At 47.3% G+C, this 21,532-nt stretch overlaps 1 protein-coding gene across 1 annotated transcript in view; it reads right to left on the bottom strand.

Annotated features, from left to right (window-relative positions):
* The window catches only part of PDZD2 (PDZ domain containing 2), a 410,014-nt gene extending 396,661 nt beyond the window's left edge, over window positions 1-13,353 (bottom strand). The window contains exon 1 of the mRNA XM_081521413.1: window positions 13,179-13,353. The gene's annotated coding sequence lies outside the window, so the exon portion shown is untranslated. The remainder of the gene's footprint in view (window positions 1-13,178) is intronic.
* Window positions 13,354-21,532: the final 8,179 nt, after the last annotated feature.

The following is a 21,532-nucleotide window of genomic DNA, read 5'->3' as shown; positions in this document are numbered from 1 at the left end:
CCTGGTCATCTCTGCCTTTCCTGTAAGCATTCAAGGAAGAGGGTTTAAACCATTAATCCTCCAGATGGATCTGAAAGCATCTTGAGCCTAAATTCCTATCAGTTCAGTTCAGTCGCTCAGTCGTGTCCTACTCTTTGCGACCCCATGAATTGCAGCATGCCAGGCCTCTCTGTCCATCGCCAACTCCCGGAGTCTACCCAAACCCATGTCTATCGAGTCAGTGATGCCATCCAACCATCTCATCCTCTGTCGTCCCCTTCTCCTCCTGCCCCCAACCCTACCCAGCATTAGGGTCTTTTCTAATGAGTCAATTCCTAAGTGGAGAAAAAAAGAAATGAACTTCTTAACTGCTCAAGCTTAAGCCCCAGGGCCAACTTTTCAGGGAAATAGTATGTTGAGAATCTAAGTAAGTATATTTCCTCCCTGTGTTTTAACAATCTGTGTCCTGGGTTTCTGAGTAGAAAAATGAATTAGAAGACTCAGAGCTCTGTAGAGATCCTGGGCAGTCCCTGCTTCTCAGAGACTGGGTGGAATAATGGGTAAGAACACAGGCTTAGGAGGCAGAGAGATTTGGGTTCAAATTCTTGTTCCAGCTCTTAACAGATATGCAACTCCAGGCAAGTGATTTAAACTTTCTAAGCCTCCTTTTCATCATCTGGGATGTAAGGATAACTGGGATCAGTGCCTGGAATGTAATAAGTCCTCTATTTGTACAACCAGCTATTTACTGAGTGCCTACTGTACACCAGGCACTGTTGTCAGCGCTGGAGACACGGTGATAAAACACAATGTCCCTGCTTTGATGGAATTTACATCCCAACAGGTGAGATAAACAATAAGCAAATAGAAAAACTTTATTTCTAATGAAACAAGAGTAACATGATACAACACCTGGGGGATGGGGCCATTTTAGATTATATGATTGCGGAGAAGAAGGTCTCTGAAGGCTTGGAGGAAGAAGCTTCCAGAAACAAGTAAGGCCCTCCTCTGGGATAAAGCCTGCTACATTCCAGAAAGGACAGTGTGTCTGGGCACAGAAAGTGAGAGCGCTGAGTGGGAACTCAGGAAGTCACCTGAGAGGCAGGCGGGAGAAAAGGACCTGCTGCCGCTGCCAAGTCGCTCCAGTCGTGGCCGACTCTGTGCAACCCCGTAGACGGAAGCCCACCAGGCTCCCCTGTCCCTGGGACTCTCCAGGCAAGAACACTGGAGTGGGTTGCCATTTCCCTCTCCAACGTGTGAAAGTGAAAAGTGGAAGTGAAGTCGCTCAGTCATGTCCGACTCTCAGCGACCCCATGGACTGCAGCCTACCAGGCTCCGCCGTCCATGGGATTTTCCAAGCAAGAGTACTCAAATGGCAATGAGAAACCTCCTGGCTGAAGCTGCAGAATGAGTTGATTTGTGTGTTAAGAGGCCCTTCTGGCCGCTCTGAGGAGAAAGGACTGGGGCTCAAGAGTCCTATTCTCGGGAGGACCAGTTAGAGGACCACGGCAGCAGGGCTCCAGGGACAAGGGGCGGCAGCTTCAAGTTGGAGCCTGCCGTGGAAGTTGGGAGCAGGAGGCGGATGCTGGAGGAAGGCCTAGCGGGACTCACACACTGACCTGCTTAGTGTGAGGCAGAGAGAAGAAAAAGGAGTGGCTTCTAGTTGAGGGAATGAGCCCACAAGGGGATGGTGGTGCCGTTTACTGAGAAGAGGGAAGAACTAGCCTGAAGGGAAAATCTCAAGGCTTCCATTTCAGTCCTACTAGGTCTGAAGCATCCATTCTCTACCCAGTGTGGGGATGTCAAGTTGGCAGTGGGCATGTGGGTCTGGAAGTCAGTGGGCTAGAGACACACATTTGTGACGCAACATCACGCAGATGGTAGGTGAGATCTCCCCAGAAGGGAGAATAACTAGAGAAGAGGACCCAAGGTCAAGTCCTGAGGCAGCAGCATAAAAAAATGATTATCTGTTGATGTTGGTATAATTCTCAGTATGCTGGGAAGTAGAATGTTGGTCAGTTACTGTTATCAGCATCTTTTTATCCATCCACCCACCCTGCCATCCGTTCACACCATAAACAATTAGAGGAGCACATTTACTGAGAGGCAGAGACAACAGATGGTTCCCCAACTTATGATGGTTCAACCTACAATTTTTCAACTTTACAATGGCGCAAAAGTGATTCCCAGTCAGTGGAAACCACACTTTGAATTTTGAAATCTTTTCCTGGGCTAGCGATAAGCTGTTATGACACTCTCTGAAGATGCTGGGCAGAGGCAGTAAGCTGCAGCTCCCGGTCAGCCACGCCATCACCAAGGTAGACAACCGATACACTTACGACCATTCTGCACCCTTGCAACTATTCTACTTTCAGTACAGTATTCAATAAATTACATGAGGTGTTCAATACTTCAAATAAAATAGGTTTTGCGTTAGATGATTTTGCCCAACTTTAGGCTAATGCAAGTGTTCTAAGCACATTTAAGGTATGCTAGGCTAAGCTGTGATGTTTGGTAAGTTGGGTGCATTGAATACATTTTTGACTTATGATATTTGCAATTTACAATATTACTGCTAAGCTAAGCTGCTAAGTCACTTCAGTTGTGTCCGACTCTGTGCGACCCCACAGATGGCAACTCACCAGGCTCCCCCGTCCCTGGGATTCTCCAGGCAAGAATACTGGAGTGGGTTGCCATTTCCTTCTCCAGTGCATAAAAGTGAAAAGTGAAAGTGAAGTCTCTCAGTCATGTCTGACTCTTAGCGACCCCATGGACTGCAGCCTATTAGGCTCCTGTGTCCGTGGGATTTTCCAGGCAAGAGTACTGGAGTGGGTGCCATTGCCTTCTCCATACAATATTACTATGAAGAGTTTATTACAGTATGTAACCATATTGTATTATAGGGGCTTCCCTTGTAGCTCAGTGAGTAAAGAATCCACCTGCAATGCAGAAGACCTGGGTTTAACTCCTGGGTTGGGAAGATCCCCTGGAGAAGGAAATGGCAAGCCACTCCAGTATTCTTGCCTAGGAAATCCCACGAACAGAGGAGGCTGGTGGACTACAGTCCATAGGGTCACAAGAGTTGGACATGACTGAACCACCACTACCACACTGTATGTAAGTCAAGGATGATCTGCAGTTCAAGAACACAAGCTCTAGAGCCAGACTGCTCTACTTAAATTCTGGATCCATAAACTCCTGTAACCTTGGAGAATTTGCCTAACCACAATACTCCATCTGCAAAAGGGCACATGGTGACTTTGAAAAAAACATGTTCATGTCCTGATACCTGTGAATACGACCTTATTTGTAGATATAATGAAATTGAGGATCTTGAGATGAGATCATCCTGAATTATCCAGGTGACTCGAAATCCAATGACAAGTGTCCTTATAGGAGACACGCGAGACAGAGACAGAGACGTGCAGACATAAGAGAAGACACGAGTGCATGGAGCAGAAGGTGATGTGAACAGAGATGGAGACTGGAGCGGACCAGCCACAGGGGTGCTGACAGCTCCCAGGAGCCAGAGGAGGCCAGGAAGTCTCCTCCCCGAGAGCCTTGAGGGGGAAGCGTGGCCCTGCTGACGCCTGACTCCAGACTTCTGACCCCCAAACTATGAAAGAATAAACTTCTGTTGTTCTAAGCCACCAAGTTTGTGGTCATTTCTCACAGCAGCCTTAGGAGACAAACATGGGGGTGATAATAGCGTGAACCTCATCGGAGGTTATGAGAATGAAATGAATTAATATGTTTAAAAGTGTCTAGGACTGTGCCTGCCAACTAGGGAACATTCAAACAGTGTTCATTTAGCCCCATGTACTGAATATCGTGTCGGATCCTGAAGGCTTCCCTGGTGGCTCAGATGGTAAAGAATCCGCCTGCAGGGCCGAAGACCTGGGTTCCATTCCTGGGTTGGGAAGATCCCCTGGAGGAGGGCATGGCAACCCACTCTGGTATTCTTGCCTGAGGAATACGGACAGAGGAGCCTGGAGGGCCACAGTCTATGGGGTCGCAAAGAGTCAGACACGACTGAGTGACTAACACACAGACACTGAGGGGTGTGGATGCAGAAGCGTATGAAGAAAACCTTCAGAGACCCTCAAGAGATAGACTGTGCCCAGGATGCTGGGCAGGTGAGGGGCCAGAAGGTGAGAAGGATGCTCAGGGGCCATGGGTGACTCCCAGGTAGGTGCCAGCGCCTGAACACTGCTCCCCAGCCATCTCCATGATGAAATCAATAAGCCTCACATCTGCTCAGGTTTTGAAAGATGAGTAGTAGGTCCATAAAGGAGTTAATGCGATCCTTTCCGGCACCTTCCGCTCCCCCAGCCGTCTCACTGCCTACTCTCTCAGGAGAATCCATGCTGATGGGGACGCTTGGAGCACATTTTCTGGGGACAGCTGTCTCTTCTGTCAGCCTAATGAAACTGAGAATAACGGTGACCAGGGCGGGGCTGGAGTGGAGGGTGGGCAGCAGAAAACTGGAGGAAAGCGATGCCAAAATTATATGCTGAGTGATTTTGTAATAATATTTGCATGGTTGTTTTAGCCTTAGAAGTTAATTTTCTTCACCAAGAGACTCATATAGCACACTCTAGTTTTATCCCAATCTCTATAAAATACACTGTGTCAAAAAGGGGGGTGGGGTGGGGAATCCAAGTGAAACACAGCTGAAATCAGACATTCTATGTGTCCACTGGCCAACATGCCAAAATGTAAAGAGCTTGTTGACATCTGGCTTTATTAAAATTGGCTCCATCCTCATCTTCATGAGTGTAAAAAAAGAAATGCTCAAACACCAGAAGAGATTTTATAATTATATGTGATCACCTGCATTGCAAATATAAGCAGTGTCAGGAATCACTTAGTATTCTTCAGAGGTGAGTGCATTACAGGGTGTTCAAACTTGTTTACGCCAACCCCAGACAGCATGGCTAACAGAGAAAGGGTCTTGTGGAATACCGAAATTCCAACACCATCCCAGGATTCATAAACAGGACTAGGAAGTTCGCATTAGAAGGCATCTACAGAATGCTGAAGGGCTTCCCTGATAGCTCAGTTGGTAAAGAATCCGCCTGTAGCGCAGGAGACTCCGGTTCTATTCCTGGGTTGGGAAGATCCGCTGGAGAAGGGATAGGCTACCCACTCCAGTATTCTTGGGTTTCCTTTGTGGCTTGGCTGATAAAGAATCCACCTGCAATAAGGGAGACGTGGGTTCGATCCCTGGGTTGGGAAGATCCCCTGGAGAAGGGAAAGGCTACCCACCCACTCCAGTATTCTGGCCTGGAGAATTCCATGGACTGTATAGTCCATGGGGTTGCAAAGAGTCAGACACGACTGAGTGACTTTCACTTTCACAGAGCACTGGGGGTTTCCCAGGTGGCGCTAGTGGTAAAGAACCTGCCTGCCAATGAAGGAGACATAAAGAGACATCGGTTTGGTCTCTGAATTGGGCAGATCTCCTGGAGGAGGGCATGGCAACCCACTCCAGTATTCTTGCCTGGAGAATCCCAACAGAGGAGCCTGGCGGGCTCCATAGGGTCGCAAAGAGTCAGACATGACTGAGTGACTTAGTATGCATGCATGCACACATGCAGAGCACTAGCCTTTGCTGAAAGGGACAAAAAAGCCAGTGTTTTTTCCATCTTCCTCCCCAGGTATCCCCAGCACTCATCAGGTGACAGCAGCCAGACAGGGCTCCCAGGGAGCCAGTCTCCCAGGCACTGTCTCTCTTCCCACTACCTTCCTCTAGATGCCCAGAGGCCTCCCCTGTCAGGCAGTGCAGTGCCCCCACCCTCTACTGAGAACATCTTGATCCAAAATTACCCTCCCTCCCAGCCTCCTCTCGGCAGAGCTTGTATTCCTGGAGCGGGCAGGTCTATCCTGGGAGAGGGCTTTGGATTTCACAGCTCTTAGGTATGGGAGGAATCTTCTCTACACTGCATCCGTGCATCTTGATGCTTAGCAAAGTGGGATGATGAACCCTCGGAAGCCGGAGCGTATGTGTTTTAACTCAGACAATTGAGTTAAGGTGGCAGTGTTAGCTAAGGTCGAGTGCAGGCAAGGCCAAATGCTAGAGGTATCGGGTGCTGATAAAAAGGGAGACCATGAGTAGCGCATCCAAATCTACTTCCACTCCTGCCAAAGCGCTCCAGGTCCCCAGTCTGGAGCATCATTCTATTAAGGGCCACACACACACCACGAAATCCCCTCTACAGGAGGCTGGTCAAACGCCACGAGTCCATTCTGCAATGTGCTAAATTTACTTCCACCTGATGGCAAGGGATTAGATTAGGTTCCTTCAGGGATTTGCAAATCCTTCAGGGTATGTGTTTTTTTTTTTAATCCTCATGTGGATAGCTAAGCATTTCAGGCTGCTTAAGGCAACAAAACTTTCCCTATCTGTCTGCTATTATTTCATCTAAAGCTGCAACATGGATGTGGGCAAAATGAGTCCTCTTTTTTTCCCAAACCCTGCTTCTCCCAAACCCCTTTGCATGTTAGAATGTTGGATGAGCCACAGAAACACTTTAAAACCTACAAGCAAATAATCTAAGAATAACTCAATCAGCCAGATGTTCCATGCTCGCTGGTTTCATCAGACTGCTTCATAAAGAGAGTTAATTCTGAAGTTTCTGATTCTCTGCAAGTTAACAGACCAGTCACCATTCAGTCAGTGTATTTGTGTAGGTAGTATGTGCACCCCAAAGCCAGTGGCTCTCAAAATGGGGACTGTTTCCCAGCCCCAGTGAGAATGTGGGGTGGCGAAGACATTATTGGCATTGGAGAGAGGGCCCAGCCAGGGGCAGGCCTCTTCCCGGAGCTGGAAAGACTTAAAAGACAAATGTGTCTTCTCTGCATACTTAGTGCCTCAACAAGCCAGCTCTCAACTCGGCCGCCTTATCAGACCACAAAGGGCCTCTTCAACTATTGAGTTCTCAAACCGTAAATGCTCCCAGTGTTTTCTTGAACACATTTGTAAATAGAATGCTGAGCTCTTTAAATCAGGGGCCATGCAAGTCTAAATCAGATGCCCTACCTGGTTCAAATCCTGTCTCAGCGCAGAGCTGCAGAACCCCAGGGGAAATGTATTCTTTTCCAAGACCAGCCTTTTTTTTCCATTTCTAGAAGACGGTTATTACAAAGATCAAGGATAAAAAAGTTTTAAATGCCACAAAAGGATCTATCATTTTATGTGGAACCTATGCATAAGCCTAATTGACAATATAATCTAGACACAGACTATTCAGTTGGAAAAATTAATCAAGTATAATCTGAGTACATATTTTTATACTTCTCTTTCCTTAAAAAACATTCTGCACATTTTCCCCAAATATCATTTAATTTGGCACACATCTATTGAATAATTCCTAAATCAAGTTAAGCTCTCCTTAGCTTCCCCTCCTTGTGAAGGAGTGTAAATATTCATCTAATCTTTCCAAGTATAACGACAGAGCCATTAATAAAACCAAGGGGGTACACAAACTGTAAATTCCTCCTCACTCACCTGCATCTTGCCATTGAAAGATGACGATTCCCAGATTGAGCAACTTAAGACTGTGATTCTAGCCTTGTGTAGTCTGCTAGTCGCTAAGTCATGTGCAAATCTTTGCAACCCCATGGACTGCAGCCCACCAGGCTCCTCTGTCCATGGGATTCTCCAGGCAAGAATACTGGAGTGGGTTGCCATTCCCTTCTCCAGGGGATCTTCCCCACACATGGATCAAACCCGGGCCTACTGCATTGCAGGCAGATTCTTTACCGTCTGAGCCAAAAGGGAAGCCCCCATGTCTGAGCCAGAGCAGGGAAGCAGGTTGTACTGAAATGAGGTGAGTTCTCTGCTTTTCTGGGCCTAAGCTTCCTGGAATGCAGAAATTAGCAAATCTGAAAGTACTGCCCCTTCCAGAAACCACTGAGGAGAGGAGACACCCTCCCAAGATCCCCCTGCTTTGGGCCCTTCCAACTTCACCATCGCATCAGAGAGGGCTTGATAAATAACATCTTTCACCCAGAGAGAGAGAAAGCTCCTGCTGGGTCTACTCAACAGTCCTGTCTCTGCATTCAACTGGGCTGTCATTGACTCTGGCGAGAGGTTTATCCATTTCTCAACACACCCTCATCGGGACCCAAAACATCCCAGGTGTTATCATTGAGACACATGCATATCTCAGTATCTCTTTTTACTCCTCCTAAGAATAACCCTGAAAAAGAGCTCTTCTACCAACTTTGCACATGAAGAAACTGCGGCTCCAAAATTTCAAAACATCTGGCCAGTTAGAGGTTCCAGACCCCAATTCCACAATCCCTCCTTTCCCTCTGGGCTGTCTTTGCTGGTACCAGGAGCCAGGTTCATCCCCTGGCCAAAGTGTCCTGTCCCCTAAGCTCCCAGCCTGACACAGTGTCTTCCTGGCTGTCAGCAGGCATCCTTTCTCTTTTACCAAGGCTGACACTCCCCTTTGCTGTGGTACAGGCTCCTCCAGAGCCTCACCCCACCTCTGCTCCCCTCCTACCTTCCAGGGAAGGCAGATGTCAGCTCTTTTCTTCCTCTGCACCTGCTCCTGTTGCTTGTGGCCTCTTCCTTCCCAAAGACTCCATTCTCTCCCACTTCTCTTTTGTTTACTAAACATGCCTGGGGACTCTCCTGAATAAACCTTCCCTTAAACCTTAAACCTTACTACCTCCTCCAACTAGTCTCCTGTTATTTTCAACTGGCATGCTTCTGGATTCAGCGTCTACACTCCCCACTTCCACTGTTTTGGCAACAGCTCCCTCCTTCGTCCCTTGCAAGCAGGCTACCGCGGGCACCCTTCATATATGCTGTTCTCAGTCTCTGTCAATGGCCGATTACCATCATCCTCCTGAGATGCTGGCCTTCTCACACACTCCTGCCTGCACCTGTCCGCCCACTCTCCTCAGGAGACTGCCTGCCGAGCATCCTACTTGGTAGTTTGGACACATTTCTGAGGGCAGAAGAAAGAGGTTAAAAACTGTCAAGTCTCCAAGTCTGTCCTGTTAATGGGATTCAGCCTCTCCTTGGGCTTGCTGCTGACCTTTTGTGGGTTTGTCTTCTTTGGGATGTTTCTCCTTGTGGAAGATGCAGAAAGAGGAACCTGGGGCCACCTTCCAACAGGGACACCCCCCTTCCTCCCACCATAGTCTGAGTCACTTGGGCCCACATGATATGCACAGTCTTTGTTACCTTGTGTAGCCCACTAGTTCTGGAACTTTCAAGCCAGGCTTGGGACAACACACTACAGTACAATCAGCTGGCGAAATGGAGTTGGGGGGCGGTATGATATCTGGAGTGTAGACTCTGTCTTTCTCCTTGTCCAACCTGAGCAAGTTGGGTGGGTGACTGACTGGTCGAGGCCTTTTCTGGGCATGAATAAGATAAAATTCTAAAGAAACAGGTCCAGGACTTCCCTGATGGTCTGGTGGTTAGGACTCCATGTTTCCAAAGCTGGGGACACAGGTTCAATCCCTGCTTGGGGAACTAAGACCCCACATGCCATGCAATGTGGCCAAAAGGAAAAAAAGAAACAGGCCCAGGCAGCATGATAAATGCTCAAAGGGGGCTCTATAGAGCGATAGACCAAAGGCAGGACTGCTTTATGTCTCCTGGGAGAGGGAGAGGCAGAGAATTCACAGGGGAGGAGGCTTTGAGCTAGATCTTGAAAAACAAAAACTGTTCATCAGGAGGACCAGGGGAGAAAGGATATCCCAGAACCTCAGTTTCCCACTACCACCCAGAAGGACAGCAGCATAGAGGCTGAGAGGAGGACAGATCAGGAGCACTATAGCCTGTGTACCTGTGGGGGACATGGCAAGAGAGAAGTCTGAAGAGGGGTAGAGGACTGAGAATTCATCCCATGGGTCCTGGGAGCCACGGATGGGTTTTACAAGTAGAGGCCATCAGTGGACCTTTGAGACTGATTAAATGTGAGAGAAGTCAAGAAGGAAAAGTCTGAAAGGATTTCTCCAGGTTTCTGGTTTGCTGACTGTTAAAACTCTAAACCCCTCCACTTCAGCCAACTGTGTATTCTGCCCCTCGCCTGCAGGGGACATTTGTTTCTTCTCCACTCCCCGTCTAAGCGGTGACCATACTCCAAGCCCATCTCTGATGAGCCTTTTCTTTCTTCCAAGCCCACTGCCACCCACCAGCTCAGACCGCCAATACATTCTGCCCCCCATCTTATTACCATAAGCTCATCCGCTCCTCACCTCTCACTTCTCCCCAGTTCCAATTCTTCCTGCAAGAGAGCAGACTAATCATCCTAGCTCCTCCATTAAGCCTGTCAGACCCCCTCAGTCAAAAATGGTTTCTTTCTCCACCATCCTCCCAAAATGTTCCACCGGGGTCATTTTCAGGCACTTTGTTCATTAGATCATCCCTTCATCCCTTCACCCAATAAACATAGGTTGTCCATACATGACACATGGACACCGGTTTGCATAGAGCTCTCAGTGTACATCTCACATCTCCTGACAGAGTGAAGCTCTGACAGCAAGGAGGGAGCCTCTGTCTCCTATGTATGTCCCCAGGAACCTCTAAGCCCCTGTGCACGGCAAACCACAGGTACTCCAAAAATGGCTGAACTGCATGGAGAAATTATTATGTTTCCTTAAATAGTAAACTGCCTTAAGTGCATGCAAAATCAATTTCAATGATAGAGATTTAAAGCAGAATTCAGTATTTTTCCAGGATCATATTAACTATGTTAGTTAGTTCAGTCACTTCATAACTATGTCTGTTAGTGTCAGTCGCTTCAGTCATGTCTACCTCTTTGTGACCCTGTGGACCACAGCCCACTAGGCTCCTCTGTCCATGGGGATTCTCCAGGCAAGAATATTAGAGTCTGTTGGCATGCCCTCCTCCAGGGGATCTTCTTTTTTTTTTTTGGAAGACTTGAGGGTTTTCCTTTTATTTTGTTATTATTAATTTTTAAATTAGTTTATTTATCTGTTTTTTAACTTTACAATATTGTATTTGTTTTGCCATACCCAGGATCGAAGCCGCATCTCCTACGTCTCCTGCCCTGCAGGCGGATTCTTTACCTCTGAGCCACCAGGGCAGCCCTAACTATGTTAACAGTGTTAAAGTACATTTATGCACTTTACATGGGGCTTCCCTGGTGGCTCAGAAGGTAAAGCATCTGCCAACAATGTGGGAGATCCAGGTTCGATCCCTGGGTTGGGAAGAGCCTCTGGAGAAGGAAATGGCAACCCACTCTAGTACTCTTGCCTGGAAAATCCCATGGATGGAGGAGCCTGGTAGGCTACAGTCCATGGGATCACAAAGAGTCTGACATGACTGAGTGACTTCACTTTCACTTTATGTACTTTACATGGTTCTGATTCTTCCTTTCTCAGCACCTGCCACTCCCTTACTCCTACATCTCACTCTGCACTCCGCCCTCCCCCACTACCCCACTGTGGTTATTAGTGGAGCAGCAGGTTTGGGGCCCATGCTAGTGGAAGAAGGAATTGAGGAAGCTAGAACTACCACTTGCAGGCAACGGTATGTTCTGGGACACTCTATTCTGCCCCCACAAGCAGACGTCTTACACCACATCTGCCAGCCTATTCTTACTCGACCCCAACTCAGAAGTCACAGACCAGAAAAGCTAGCCCTAGTATGGGTAGAAATACCAGGTCCCTAGAGCCCAAGTTCTGGAGAAGGAAATGGCAACCCACTCCAGTATTCTTGCCTGGAGAATTCCAGGGACAGGGGAGCATGGTGGGCTGCCATCTATGGGGTCGCACAGAGTCGGACATGACTGAAGCGACTTAGCAGCAGCAGCAGAGCCCAAGTTCAGAGCAGACTGAGTTGGGGAGGCCTCGCTGGGGAAGGACCAGCAGCACGGAAGGTCCAGGGAGGGCTCTTGTAAAAGCAGACCTGGAGTATGACTTTCTGCAACCACCTCCATTATGACTTGTCAAGGAAAACACATCCATCCAAAGCACTTGGCCTCTGTGAGAGGCAAGTATGAGTTGCTCAGTCGTGCCTGACTCTTTGTGACCCCTTGGACTGTAGCCAGACTGGCTTCTCTGTCCATGGAATTCTCCAGGGAAGAATACTGGAGTGGGTTGCCATTCCCTTCTCCAGGGGATCTTCCAGACCCAGGGATCAAACCCAGGTGTCTCGCATTGCAGGCAGATTTTTTTTTTTTTTTTTTTTTTTTTTTACCATCTGAGCCACCAGGGAATCCCATGATGGCTCAGATGGTAAGAGGCAAGAGACTGCGCAAGCTGCAAGAGGCTGCTCTTTTCCCCAGCACTCCTCTACCTCTAGTCCCAGGGCACGTCTGCAGCTGTGGAATGCCCTCGTGCCTGCCATTCCAGCCTGTGCCAGACCTTGTCCTCTTCACACTCCAGTGTCCCCTTATCAAGGTCTTGGCACAGATCAGGGCTGCTGAGGACAAGCTTCTGGAAACTCCAGCCAGGGACCCTAGACCCTCCCGCACCCAATTCAGCACTGCAGGAAGACAACCAGCCCAAAGATCTAAAACCTCAATGCACATCAGAGAGCGAGGGAGAGAGAAAAGAGGAGAAAGAAGGCCAGGATTGCGGAGGACCTGGACTTCAGGGGGAGAGAAGGCCCAGCAGGATTTTCCCAACCGCAGTTCCCCATGTCTCTGGCAGACGCCAGTACCTCCCAAAGATGCCCTAGCTCTTAGCGCGCCCTGCCCTGGCGCCGCGTGTCTCTTCTCCAGGCAGGAAGGGGGCAAGAGATGAGTAGGCGCGGGAGGTGCTCAGGTGCTGCCTTGATCCCCAAGGCAGCACCTGAGGCCAGAGCACCTGAGCACCTCCACCCGAGAGGAGGGGACCTGGCGATGGCCGGGGGATGGGGATCCTGGGCGCGCGCCCGGGAAGGGGCTTCAGGCCCTGTCCTGAATGTGGCCGGCAGTGCGTCTCGGGTTGTCCCCGCTGTCCCCAGACCGTTCCGTCGGGCCCTCTTCCCTCAGCCGCGTCCTCCCTGCCTCTGGCCGGATGAACCCGGAATTTGCACCGCCCAGTGTGGGACCGGTGTTCCGCGCCCCTACTCATCGCCTTCCTGGGGCTGGGATTCTGGCACCTGGATTTGTCACTAAACTTTCCTGGGAGCACGAGGTTTCGGGGGTGCTAAACCTCACCAACCCCCCGCCCCCACCCACCCGAAGCCCCACGTCCCAGCCACAGCGGGACGGTCGCCTCACCTGCACGCGGCTCGGCGGAGGCTGCTCCTCTCGCGTCCGGACCCAGGCGCCTCCCGGAGGGTCCCCACGCCGCTGCCGCCGCCGCTGCCACCGCCGGTGCCACCGCCGCGCCTGCCGAGAGCCGCCGCGCCGCGGCTCGCCCGCAGCCACGGGAGGCGCAATCCCGGGCGTCCCCGGCCAGGCGGGTCCCCGCCGCAGCCACCTCCCGCCCCCCGCTGCCCCTGGCCGCACGCACTGGCGCAGAGAGCCCGCTCCTCGCCCGGCTCTCCCAGCTGCGGGGCGCTGGGGCTCTGCCGAGCCTCCAGGATGGGCGGGGATTCCCTCCCTCTGGTAGATTCGAGGGGCGGGAACTCCCTTCCTGGAGTGACAGGGACGGGGGGCGGGGATTCCCCCGCAGGAATGACCAGGTGGGCGGGGATTCCCCCGAGCCCCGCACTCCCGCGGGCAGAGAGTCCCTGCGGGTGAATTCGGAGCCCCCACCGGGCGCTGGCTTCGGAAATCTGGGGATCCTGGGGAGGAAAGGATGGAGCGAGATGGCATCTCAGAATTTCCAGATGGCGGGGCTTGGGGCGCCATCTAGGTGGAAGAGCGGGAGCTAGGGGACTGGAAGTGGCCTTTGCACAGCACTTTACACGGCACTGAGAAAAATGCCAAGCGCTGTATAATACAAAAATGGGGCAAAGAGGCCAAAGGAGACGGGAGGTGGGGGGAAGGACTAAGCCACCCCAAGCCACTCTTGGCCTCTGGTCTTTGAGATACCAAAGTTAATTAACACTCGTAGTAAGAATTTCAAGAATTTCAGAGGAACCTCTTGGCACCTCAGAGCTGCTTAATCCCCCAGTTAAACCACTCAAAGAAATCCTCAAAGTCCCCGTGGCCCTGGGGCGGTGGTCATGTTGAGAAGGGCCAAGAGCCCCTGCTGAGTGAACTGTGACAGTTAATGCCTCCCGCCCTCCGCCTTGTTCCAGGTCACTCCAGGAACAGAAGCCTCTGGCTTTTCAGATTCCTCATTTTCGTGGATTTTCAGGAAGGCCTTCAAATATTTTTTGGTTCTTTTTTTGTCATCCTTGTCATTCTGCCTACCACAGGGAGAGGGTGATAAGAACATAATAGGGAGACTGCATAGCTCTGCAAATTAAGCTCCCTTAAGAGGAAAAAGCTGGTCTTTTTCAAGTGCTAGCAGATAAGAGTAAAAACATATGAAAAATTACAAAACCTGGGATAATGAATAGTTGAGTAATGCTTTTGACATTTTCTGCAGAGCAGTAATTGGAAATCTTTGCTTTGGGGGGATACAGATGGGTGGGGCAGGGAGTCGCTGCAGCTTTGCCCGGCAAGGCAATAAGCTCTGGTCTCTTGGAAAAACAGACAGACATAAATCACCTGCAAGGATTCTGCAGAGCTGTCCCACAGCCTCAGAGGCCAGAGTGGTCCCAAGTCATTTTGAGATGGTATATTTGGCAGGGGGTAGGGTGGGGAAGTGTTTGAATTCAGATGTTCTTCAGCGTTTATAATTACCAGGTCAGTGAGATCAATGTCTGTTCAAATCCAAGCTTCATGGATTACAAGCAACGCAGTCTTAGGCACCCAGAGTTTCTCTATCTGTACATAAATAAACTACCCTTCATGCAGAGGTTTTGTAAGAATCAGCAGTAACATAGTTATAGCTAGCGACTCAGCATAGCATTTGGGAGGTGCTTGATGAAATGGCAGCTATTATCTAGAAAGGTATCCTTGGAACACCAAAAAAAATCCATCTAGAATCAAACAAGACTGGTGGTTTCTGTCTGGTTTGCAGTCACCGTCTTGTATTCCACCACTCTCTTCCAATCACATGAGCTATGACGGGGCAAGCAATGTCTCCTCTGCCTCTGTACCCAGCACCTATTTCCTTCAACACCATTGAAAGTTTGCTGAATAAGTCAATATGTACATGAACTTATCATTCAAACCATAAGCACTACTGTCCCTTACCCAACCCATTCCCAATCCCTGCATCCCAATCACGCACTCCTTACCTGTAAATTCTATTTCTTCTGCCAGAAGGACACTCCCCACCTCCTATGTCTGCTGAACTCCTGAAGAGGTTAACATTTTCTCAAGGAAGGCTTCTTTTCTGCGAGTGGCTAATATAACCTTTGTCAGGTTGCATGAAGTTGTAGAAATCAGTGATCTTTCTCACACATTTCCAACTTGTGAGTTCCTGGAGGTAAGAGAATGTAGATCTCATTGTTTGTGTTCCCCAAACTTAGCACTGCTTAGTGTCCAACTCAATAGCCATTCAACAAATATCTGCTGAATTAAAATGAATCATTCAATATATAGACCTATATGATATATTGTATGCATGATACGTAGGCATAAATATTATGTATGCATATGTAATATTTTATCATCTGTCTCATTCAGACATGGCTTCACTGACCAGCTGAAAATACATACTTTTCGTTTCAATCACTTTTCTTCCGATATTTTCCAGATAGTTTCTGGCAAGTTCTTGCTTGCTAATAATAGCTCACCTCTCAAGGGGTCAATCAAATGCATGGAAATTTTGTTTTGCCCTTGCAGTCTTGCCAATTTGGAAAGCTCACAATTGAGGGCATTTATTTTCCAGTGTTTGAAGATCAAAATGTAAATTTTTCTGCCCCCTTGTTAAATATTTAGTTACAGATTAGCACGTCTAACCAAGTTGCCGTTTTAATTTATTGCTCATAATATACATGATGGGCAGGAGAAGGTTGGATCTAGAAAACCTAAGGTTTAGGGACAAACGAAGATTAAAATAATGACCTAAGGGGGAAATGTATGATCCTGGGCTACAGTCGTGTCAGTGATAAGGTAAAAGAATGCAGCATTCTCTGGGTGAGTCTGAGTGGATTCCTATGGACTATCACGGCTTTGGTTTACCTCCGAGCTTTCCCCTCTATGAAGAAGAGTCTACCTTCACCAGGCAGCTGGAATAAAATTGGATGTTTCATCACCAACTCATATGAAATCTTGAAGATTGCTTTCCATCTTTCCTCTTCAGTTGTTCTTCCAAGTATGTTTCTAGGGGGAAGGAGGAGGAGCCTTAGTTAACAACTGGCTTAATTCTCTGTTTGCTCCCAGCCTCTGTGGGCTCATTTGATCTCCAGAACAGGTTCTAGCTTCCTGTTTACCTGTCTTCTGCAAATTCCTGGCTACTAAATCTTTCATTTCTGAACTCACCTTGGAATGAGCCATCCCAAGGCCAAGGAAGGGCTTAAATTTAAAGAACCATGATAGTAAAACATTAATTCGACAGATCTTAATCTGGAATGTGTTTAAAGCACCCCAAGAGATTTGAAAATTTGAATCTGGCCTCATCCCCGCCCCCCCCATCCCCACCCCAGACCATGTACGCTGAGTCTGTGAAGGGGCTCTGGGTACTGCATTTTAACCAGTATGCCAGTGACTGTGACTTGGGTGGCTTCCAGAAGACACTTGTAGAAACACTGATATAGAGAGACTTTAAAAATGGAAGGGAGGCCAAGTTAGATCACATTCTAATATTTGGTCATAGTAGTGACAGATTTTATTTTAAACCTAGATGAAAAATTTGCAATATTTATTCTGTCTCAGGCCAAATCTTTGGTTAGTCAGTATACAGAATGGGCCTATGTTTGATGCATCCTATTTTAAAATACTTGTTTGGGGGAAAGGTTTAAGTATCTGTCATCCCATGCCATTTATATTGAAAATCAGGTGTTTAACTGTATCCATGAACACGGCATTAGAACTTATGCAATTGTGTTTTGTTGTTTTCAGCGTTGTAATAATCATACCTCATGGGCAGAATTTATTATTTTCTCCTAGAGGAGAAAATACGGAATATATTATCTCTCCTTCTATTTATTTAGGTGGTTAAATGATCCGTTATTTTATATCCTTGATTCAGCCTTCCATTTATACTAAGTAAGTGTTGGTTGCCAAGGTAATTTTTTACAGTTTTTGGCAGGAAAAAAATAATTTATACACTAGCAAGTATAGACCAGATATCCTTGCTACTTTCACAATTTATACAGATGATTCAATAATTCTGTCCAGTGCTGAATTGTGTCACGTGTTTAGGGCACCAGAGAAGCAAGGCTACTAAAAGAAAGAGAGGAAGGGAGAGAGGTACGGCTTTGGTGAACGTTACCAGTGTTTTGCAATCAGCATAGCTAAGGAGAAGCTATTTTAGTTCCATATATACAGAGGTTTTGTTTTATAATGATTTTATTTTGATTCACACAAGAGACAGGATGCGAGGTTCTTCTTGGGGCTTAGGGTGTCTACCACCTTGGCACAGATGTAAAAGATACTTTCCCCCCAGAAGTTGGGAGCTTATTTTCCCTCTTCCCTGTTCCCACCTTGTTGCATTTCAGTCAAGTCACTCTGTATCTAAATTTGTAGACTATTTAGGTAAGATATTTCCCCGCTTCTCATTTTGTACACAACACATTCTCATTCCGAACTCCTAACTCCCCTGCTGATTGCCTCCCTTGTTCTGTTCTGCTCTGCTTACTTATGAAAAGGCATCGTTCTAAGTCAGTCAAATGCTATTTTTACTCCTTCCTCAGATACTTCTGCTTCCAGATATCTTCACTTAATAATCGCCCAAAAAAGCAATTATAAAGATAAATATATTGCTAGTCTATCTCTTCTGTTTTCTTGTTTTATTTTTCTAATTTTACGTCTTTACGCCTCACTGTCTCTTTTGTCAATCTTAGCACCTGTCTTGACTGGAACTGCTAAAATGGACATGGAAATAAAAGGCAGGTGGCATGGCGACCCATTCCAGTATTCTTGCCTGGCGAATCCCCATGGACTGAGGAGCCTGGTGGGCTCCAGTTCATGGGGTCGCAAAGAGTTGGACACAACTGAGCGACTAAGCACACACACACAATGATACCCAGCCTAAGAAAGCAACAGAGAGCCAGCACCTTGTTCTGTGACCAATCACAGTAACACAATGAGGTGTGGAGTAACCTCCCACAAGCTTCTCTAAAATGGGAATAATAACACTTGCCTCTAAAGGTCTCATTAGGATCTTGAGTTCCCAGTGAGATCATAGATGCAAAAGTACTTTGAAAAAATTTAAAGATCTTTTCAAATAGGAGAAAGTAAGAGCAATACCTCTTTGGATGGTGATTTCGGTCTGTAGTTGAATGTCCATGAATAACATGCTTTACGTTTCATCTCATTATACAGCAAGGATCCCCAAGGGTGGTTGATAAGGCTGTCAATAAATCATCATTAATGACTTATTTTCTTGATGTATGAATTAGTGGGCCAGACCTAAGAAATACATTTTGTGTGTCTGCTGTGTTCAAGAGCAATGAACCAGTCAGTGAAGTTCCCCAGAAGTAGAGCCTTTGAAGATAGGATATAGTGAACTTGAGAAAGACAGATCCAATGAAAACACCCCATATTCCAAACATGACCCTGTGCTAAGTCACTTGAGTCGTGATCCACTCTTTGCAACCCCATGGACCATCGCCCACCATGCTCCTCTGTCCATAGAATTCCCCAGGCAAGAATACTGGAGAGGGATGCCATGCCCTTCTCTAGGGGATCTTCCTGACTCAGGGATTGAACCCGTGTCTCTCAAGTCTCTTGCATCAGCAAGGGGGTCCTTTACCACTAGCACCATATTGGAAAATATGAAGAACATCTTCATGTTGTTTGGTTTTAGCAAATGTTGAGTGACTCCTTCCTTATAATGGCCCATCTGAGCAGGTTCTTCTTGGGCTGTTGCTTGAAAATAGCCCTAGGGATCATAGTCTTGGTTGGCTTCTACTTAAGTCATAGTGCCTTCTCATTTCTGATTAATACAACATTGCTTAAAATAACATTAAATGCCAATTTTCTCAATTTGTTAAAATGTCTCATGAATCCAGGGAGAAATGAATCATCTTTTCCACTTCACTGTGTACTTATCAACAAAGCAAATAACCTAAATTTCTGTTAAATAATTTGCTTTTGTAACATAGACAATCAGACCATCTGGAAATAAAGAGAGGAAAAGAGAAAAAGAAACCCACAAATGAATGAAGGCCAAACACAAGATGACAAGATCTCAGAATTCTAGAGCCCAAAGGAGACTTGTAGGCATCAACTTGCCCACTTGAGTCTCCTAGAAATGCTTCCAATGGGGATGCACAGTGTGCAGTAGAGAAAGATCCTGTAGGCTTGGTGGGGTGGCTGTTTTTCTGCCCATCATTTCAGAAATGCTAATTCTATCTATTGCATAATATAGAACACATGTTTTTCACAATCAAGACACTGTGTCACAGGACTGTGGGCTCTGAGGATAGGAAAACTGACTTTAGGACTTGAGTATCCATGTTTCCTTGTCATTGAAGAGTGCAAACATATCTTTGTCTCAGGTCAGAGCAGAGGAAATATTCTCCAATGAAGGCAGCAGACTTATAAATTAATTCCTTATGATAAATTCCAAATGCTCCTTAAAGAATGATGTTTTTCTTATTAAAGTCTTTTGAGGCATCTACCATCAGTCAGAATGTCATGGGGCTTATCAATATTGTATCTCCAGCATGAATCTTCAAGAAAGGGCTTTTCTTGAGATCAAAAAGTTCACAGAAAATATAGTAATGCAGAGCGTCACATAGCCAAGTTGTCCAAAGTTTGCTTCTTTGCACAGGCTTTTTCTTTTTCTAACAAGGACTCAGAGTTTATTCCAAAACTAAGTGTTCTCCTTAGAATTGCCAATGGCAAACCTTTATCTAAAATCACAGTGAATGGTTCCATAGATAGCATTTTATATGAGTTTTCTACTGGGCTAGGAACCAGGGTGAGGTTCAGAATTGTAGGAGGCATGCACACGCAGTGTGGTGCCTGACACTGAGAGTGAAGAAAGGCCTCATAATTTGTGCCTGAAGCACCTCTCTTGCCTCATCCTAGCCCTGGCCCTGATTCTCTGACAGCACACATAGAATGCAGAAGACACCAGAAAAATCTGGACCCTGATTCAGTCAGAAGAAGCAGAGCAATCCTAATTAATAGCACAAGTGCTGATGACCAGTTAGTCTTTGCCAATGCCCACAGGGTGACCTTGGGCAAGCTGGTCCAGACGCCGTGCCCTGTGATGCAATGCTGCTTGCCCTCCGCCTCCTAGATGACCACACACATGCCGCCAAGCACAACTGTCAGCACTTCACGGCAATTAATGGAAGCAAGCTTGGCACTACCATGGCCCATTTCTATTTTCTACATCTCAGCTGAGTCCTCTGCAGCGGGAGTACTCCACAGCTTGCAAGAGACACTGGAGACTTGGCAAGCGCAGTGCCTTCTGCACTAAGCCGTCTTTGGTTTTCTGCTGTTTGCCACGCTCTCATCCCCATGATATTCTGCCACAGGCTCAATGCAGTCTCCTTTCCACCCTGTCCCCTGCACTGCCAATCAGCACCCCCACTCCCTCTTCAACAATATCCCCTTTTCCACAACACTACTCCATTTCTTCTCTAGATGCTTTTCCCAACCCTAGACTCTCACTTTTGCTGAAGATGCAACTTCCCCCCACAACTCTCTCTAGAAAAGTCTGTTTATTTGGTCATACCAAGCATCACCTATAACCCAAGGTCAGGAGTGAGGTGAGGGACCCCCATGCTTTTATTCTACAGCCTATCATTTCCATCATCTCCCCTTTTTAAATATTTATTTATTTGGTTGTGCTGGGTCTTAGTAGCAGCCTGCAGGATCTTCAACCTTCTTTGTGGCATGTGGGATCTAGTTCCCTGACCAGGGATGGAACACTGGCCCCCTGCATTGGGAGTTTGGAGTCTTAGCCATTGGACCACCAACGAAGTCCCCATTTCCATTACTTTCTAACCAAACTGTCTTATGCCTTGGTTGCACCTACCTGGAAAGCCCCAATCCAGGATGAAACTGGCCCTTTCCTGAGCCTATCAGTTTAGTTCAGTCACTCAGTCATGTCCAACTCTTTGCGACCCCATGGACTGCACACACCAGATTTGCCTGTCCTTTACCATCTCCAGAAGTTTGCTCAAACTCATGTCCATTGAGTTGGTGATGCCATCCAACCATCTCATCCTCAGCTGTCCCCTTCTCCTTCTGCCTTCAATCTTTCCCAGCATCAGGGTCAAATGTGTTGGCTCTTCTCATCAGGTAGCCAAAGTATTGGAGCTTCAGCTTTAGCATCAGTCCTTCTCATGAATATTCAGGACTGATTTCCTTTAGGATTGACTGGTTTGATGTCCTTGCTGTCCAAGGGACTCCCTGAGCCTATACCTGACAGTTAAATCACTGATGGTAAAAAAAAATATACCCAAGTAGATGGTAAGTTCCTGGTGGCCCATCTCAACTGGTTCTAA

The sequence above is a fragment of the Giraffa tippelskirchi genome, chromosome 8 (assembly GCF_054371585.1).
Source record: "Giraffa tippelskirchi isolate mGirTip1 chromosome 8, T2T-mGirTip1v1.2.pri, whole genome shotgun sequence".
Classification (NCBI taxonomy): Eukaryota; Metazoa; Chordata; class Mammalia; order Artiodactyla; family Giraffidae; genus Giraffa; species Giraffa tippelskirchi.
This window is presented reverse-complemented; position numbering and strand designations above follow the sequence as displayed.